Source organism: Microtus pennsylvanicus, chromosome X (assembly GCF_037038515.1).
Source record: "Microtus pennsylvanicus isolate mMicPen1 chromosome X, mMicPen1.hap1, whole genome shotgun sequence".
NCBI classification, from domain to species: Eukaryota; Metazoa; Chordata; class Mammalia; order Rodentia; family Cricetidae; genus Microtus; species Microtus pennsylvanicus.
The window spans coordinates 36,303,285-36,309,637 of record NC_134601.1 but is presented as its reverse complement, the minus strand read 5'-3'; positions in this window follow the sequence as shown (position 1 = coordinate 36,309,637).

Sequence of the window (6,353 nt, the reverse complement as noted above, 5' to 3'; positions counted from 1 at the left end):
AACAAAAAGAGTACTGTAGAGATGTTTTTGTAGTTCCAGATTTATTTGTTTTTATTGGAACAGGAAGTTTTTCCGTAACAGATATGTCCAGAATACTTGTGAAATTTTATCAAGCTGTGGTCATAAAATTAGATCACAATCTGAAATTTAGATTATGTTACTGGTTTTTACTAGTGAGTCACAATACTGCATTAATAGGTCCTTAATAGCATTGATAAAAATGGTAGACATCCATATTAATTATTATTTACCTATTTTGTTAGATACTTCTAATTATTTTCTCTTATGTTTGTACATTAAAGTAAATGGCCACTGCTTATGATTTCTCAATCAAATACCATCTGCCAGTAAGCCACTATAGATTTGGACCTTAGTATGTGGGCCATTTATTGATGCTTATTCACAGTATTTCTCAGGTGTTGCAGAGTCTTTTGTATTTGTCTATTCATTTTTGCAAGGAATTTTCTTAGCCTTTGTTATCTATAACTCCAAATGCTTATCTCTTATCTACTTATTGCTTCAATTTGAAAACACAACCACTTATTCCAGGTGTTCAGAAAGGTCCACAGTTCTCATTAGTTGTGGAATCATAGTCCCTTTTTAGTGCCAGAAAAAAAAATCTAAAAAGCAATGTAATACTCTGTATTGTAAAATAAAGAGTGCATAACTAATTTTACATTGACCATATTTCTACCTAGTTCCAGTGAATGTGTACTTCTTCATCTATCTACATTTTTAAAGACTGTTTTTATCTCTCTCTTTGTATAATTCTCTCTGTGTGGTGGTTTTTTTTCCATGAAGTTATCAAAATTTTGCATTAGGAGGGGATGTCTGTTTAAATTACTGCACACAATGCTCGGAAACCTACTGGGTTTCTGACAGCAAAACACACTAGACTAGTATAAATTAAACTAAACATCTGCAATCCCAGTACTTGCTATCAATTATGTCACAAGTGGAAGGCCAACTTGGGCTACATAGAAACACACTTAGTATAAAAAGTTAAAAACAGCACCCCCCCAGAATATTAAGTCTGTCCATTTTTATAGTTGATTATAGAAATTCAGAACTCATTGTCTCATGAGTATACTTTTGAATAATTGTAACTGGTATAAAATTTATTTGAATACTTAGTTAAATTCTACTGTCTTAGAATTTTTATTCTGTGAATTTAGGATTGTAATCTTTTCATTTTAAAAGCAGGGTTTCTCTGACAGTCCTGAAATTCACTCTGTAGACTAGGCTAGCCTCGAACTTACAGATCTGCCTGACTCTCTCTTCCAAGTGCTGGACTAAAGGTGTGTGCCACCACACCCAGCTGTGAATTAGGATTGTATTTCATCTGCTTTAAACATCATAGTTATTTTCCACATTCTAGGTGGAGGCTGCTCATTCATTCTCAGCCAAGTAGACCTGAAATAAGCACACAGAAACTGTATTAATTAAAACACTGTTTGGCCAATTAGCTTAAGCATTTTGCTAGCTTGCTTTTATATTTTAATTAAACCATCTCCATTAATCTATGGCTCACCATGAGGTGTGGCCTAAGGGTAAAGTTCCGTCTGGGGTCCAGCATCCACTGTCTGTCTTCTGTGGCAGCTACATGGCTTCTCATTGATTCTGCCTACTCTCTCCTCCTCTGTCTGCTTGGAATTCCCACCTTATCCTATTCTGCACTGTAATAGGCCCAAAGAGGCTGCATTCTAATGGTATTCACACCATACAGAAGGGAATCCAACATCACCTCCCCTTTTCTTTCTAAATAAAAAGAAAGGTTTTAAATTGAATACAGCAAGATTACATGCAAAAAAACAGTTAGCAAGCAAGAATTTTAGTTAGAATATTAATATCTATTTTATATTTTATCATAACTAAGGAAAACTATAATTATCTATTCCTCAACTCAAAGACCACAGAAGGATACAATATTACCTAAGTAAACAGGAAGTGCATTGAAAGGAACTTGCAGAATTATAGAATTAACACACATCTCACTGCTTGAATAGTCACCTTCTAGTACTTTGCGTAGGGCTGGATTTGTAGATAAGTATTGATTAAATGTGGTTCTGTCATGGAATATCTTGTTTTGTCTTTCTATGGTGATTGAAAGTTTTGCTAGGTATAGTAGTCCTGGCTGGCATCCATGGTCTCTTAATGTCTGCATAACCCTTGACCATGACCTTCTGACTTTCATTGTTTCCTTTGAGAAGTCAGCTGTACAGCTGATAGGTCTATCTTTATATGTTACTCTTTCTTTTTTTTTGCAGCTCTTAATGTTCTTTCTTTATTCTGTATGTTTAGTGTTTTGATTATTATGTGTTGAGGGATCTTAACCCAGTCTATAAGATCTTGTATAAGATTCTGTAAGCTTCTTGTATCTTCATAGGCATATCTTTCTTTAGGTTGGGAAAGTTTTCTTCTATGATTTTGTTAAATATATTTTCTGTGCCTTTAAGTTGAACTTCTTCTATGCCTATTATTCTTAGGTTTCCCGTTTTCATGTTGTCCCATATTTTCTGGATATTTTGTGTTAAGATTTAGTTATATTTAATGCTTTCTTTTGCTGGGTCAGTCAATTTTCTCTAGTGTATCTGTCGTGCTTGAGAGTCTCGCTTTCGTCTCTTGTATTCTGCTGTTTATGCTTGCATTTGTGATTCCTGATCATTTTCTCATAACTTCTGTTTCTACAATTCCCTCAGCTTATGTCTTCTTTATTGTCTCTATTTCAGTTTTCAGGTCTTGAATAGCCTCTTTCAGATGTTTGATTGCTTTTCTTTAAGGATTTTTTTTTATTTCTTGTTTTTTGTTTGTCTTTTCCTCCATTTCTTTGAGGAAAATTTTCATTTCTTCTTTAACGGCCTGAAACATTTTCTTAAAGTTATTTTTTAGGTCATTTTGTTCTGTTTCATCTATATTTGGGTGTTTAAATCTTGCTGTTGTAGGGCCACTAGTTTTTATTTGTCCTGCAGAGGTCTACTTCCTCAGTGGTTGCTCCCTTGTTCTTGCTACTGTGGAGTTTGCTGCCTCAGGCCTACTCAGGCAGAGGTCGCTGATTTGGACCCTTTCTTCCAGCAGAGGTCCCTAGCTTCTTCCAGATCCTACAGAAGCCTCTGGGTTAGTCCTACTCCCTCGGAAGTTCTGGATTCATAGTTAGACCTACAGAGGTCTCTGGTTCTGGCCTAGTCCCTTAGTGGTTACTTTCTTGTATCTGCCCCTGTGGAGTTCACTGCCTAAGGCCTCTTTCCATAGATGTTCCTGTGCCCACTCAGACCTATTTCCACAGATGTTCTTGGCCTTGGCCTGTTCCTATGGAGGTCCCTGGCTTGGTCCCAGTCCCACAGAGATCTCTGGGTCAACCAAGACCACTTTTTAAAATGCTAAGCAGTGTTGGCTAGGACTAAGACTGCTTTGTCTTTTGGCTCTGCCTAGTCCAACATGTTGAAGGCATGTTCACTGCTTCTGTGAGCTGTGCACACCAAGACAATTCTAGGTATACAGGGTGTCTATATTGCACCATTAAGCAGTTTGTAACATACTGCTTACAGAACCCATTTAAGTTCAGGACTTCCTGAAAAAGCCAGAGTTCATTTTGCCAGGATGGACCAGGAAGCTCGATCTTTAATATGGTGTGTATTTTTTTGCCACTAAAGCTGAATCAGGAAACCTCTTAAAGAAGCTGCATGTCTGCCTGCTGCCAGCAAACAGAGACTACCTAAAAATATACGGCTATAAACAAGCTCCAATTGACTCTCATTTTTGTGAGTCCAGAGCCCTCTTTTTTTTCATAAGCTTTTTTAGGTCTTACATTGATCCATGCCGCAGATGGAGGTTGCTCATTCGATTCCAGCCACCCAGACCTGAAATAACCACTTAGAAACTCTATTAATTAAAATACTGTTTGGCCAGTTAGCTTAAATGTATTGCTTTCTAGCTCTTATATCTCAATTCAAGCATCTCATTAGTGGTTTCTGGAGCATTGTTCTTCCCTCTCTTTGACTGGTCTCTGGAAGCATTGTAGTTCCCTCTCATTGACTGGTCTCTAGTTGCATGGTCCAATGCTTAACTGTGGATCTCTGCATCTTCTTCCCTTAGTTGCAGGATGAAGGTTCGAGGGTAACATTTAATATAGTCATCAATCTGATTACAAGGGAAGGCCAGTTCAGGCATTCTCTCCACTGTTTCTTAGGGTCTTAGCTGTGGTCATCTTTGTGGATTCCTGGGAATTTCCCTGGTGCTAGGTTTCATACTAGCCTCATAATGGATCACAATAAATATATGTGATCAAGTTTTCATCGTAGACTAAAGCTTGCAAAGTCTATCATTTGTTTATAGCTGAATTTACCCTTGTATGGCCTTTCTTAGTTGCTTTTCTAATGCTGTAAAGACACTGTGGCCAGAGCATCTTATAAAAGAAAGATTCTCTTGAGGAATTAAAGTTTCAGAATTCACGACCATCATAGTGGGGAACGTGGCAGCAGGCAGGGAGGAATGACACTGGAACAGTAGTTGAGAGTTTAGCCTCTATCCTCAGATATCAGGCAGAGATCTAACTAGGTGTGCCACAGGCTTTTTAAACTTCAAAGCCCTCCTAGGGGTGATATACTCTCAACAAGACCATACCATCTTCTGATCTTTCCCAAATAGTTGCACTGACTGGGGACCAAGCATTCAAATATACGAGACTATAGGCAATTACCATTAAAGTTGCCTTACTGATTCTGATTTTAGTCAGGCTTGTTATGATAACAGGAGCCAGTTTACCTTAATAAGATAATTCTCCATTCATGATCTCCAAAGCATTCAGTTACAGTACAGAAGGAAGAAACAATGGTTATTTCTAAAATAAAAATGAACAAAAGTATATCCTTTTGACCCAGAAATTCATCCAAGTAAAAGACAATAGGTGAGAACATCCATAGAAAAGATGTAATTGGATTTGATGTACAGTAGATTTTAAAGTAACTAGGACTAAGTAGGAAGTAACCTAGGTTCTGCTATCATGCTATAATGGAAGGAGTCATAAAAACTGTATGGGATGGTGGAGCTTGCTGATGTAAGACCTCTACATTCAGTATGTTGTAAGCAATCCCCCATTCAGATGTCAGAACTTGTGTACCTGGGACATTTCTTGACAGGCAGTGTCTTTCCAGAAAAAATGATATAAATTTTAGGCTTCTTGAAGATACAATTCTTTATCCCAGAAGGGTTTGTTAGACATCTGTAATTATCACTGCATTGTTAGTTTTAACATCAACACCTCAGATTAGCAGAGAAAATATAGACCACAAGATACTTAATAATATATGCAAGAGAAATTGAGCAAGTTTACAACCATTTACCTGAAGTAGGGCAAGAGAGATGTTACTGCATCAGTTATACATGAGTGAAATGATAGTATGTTAACCATCTTTACAGTTCTGTACACTCAAGCATAATAAGATGGGGGATGCATAAAAGTAATAGCCATTGGTTAATATGGGGGGGGAGAAAGACATTGCAGTATGTCCTAATATAAGAAGAGCAAAGATAAACAAATTTATTCTCTTGATAGTCACAACTTTACACCAAAAGAGGAGGCAAGTAAAAGGACATCCTCTAAGAAAACTGAATAGTAAAGGACAGTGAGTTTATTCCTTTATAGGAATTATGAACGAATGTCAAGATGTAAATATAGCCTATTTTATTGGTGCTTTGATGAAAAGTAAAAGACATGATAGAGGTTAAGATGCAAAATTTTAATCTGAAGTGTGTCATAAGTGTATTCGTACTATTCCAGACATATGAAGTATATGTCAGAAGCACTTCTCTGGGTAGATTCAGGATCACTAAGTTCCTTATTTGTTATAACTTATATGTGTGGAGTAGATGCATCTACTATATGCATACCTTTCCCGATAATATTTGAATATAGGGTATATACTTAAGATGATTTTAATTTTCACTCCTCACATAATTAGGGGATTAAAAAAGATAAGACTAGGAATCTTAAGTTGCTTTATAATAGGATTTAATTTTTTGGAAACAGATATTAGGCTAGACTGTGGGGAATATGGGAGGGAGTGAAGATGGAAGTAAGGTCAGTTTCATAAGAATTCTGTATTGTCACTGTATTGTGGGTGGTGATGAGAACTATAGAAATGAGAAAGCTAACAGAGACATTTATCTACATTAAGTTGTGAGGAGAGGGTAATTTCAGTGGTCTTCCCATGAACACTTAAAATTGGAAATTATTGTCTTTATTAGGTCTTTATTACCCCTTTCTGTTTATTAAGTACATCTTTTAAAATGCAATTACATCTTTCTATAACTGCTTGTCCTGTAGGATTTTGTGCTATACCTGTAATACTCTTTAT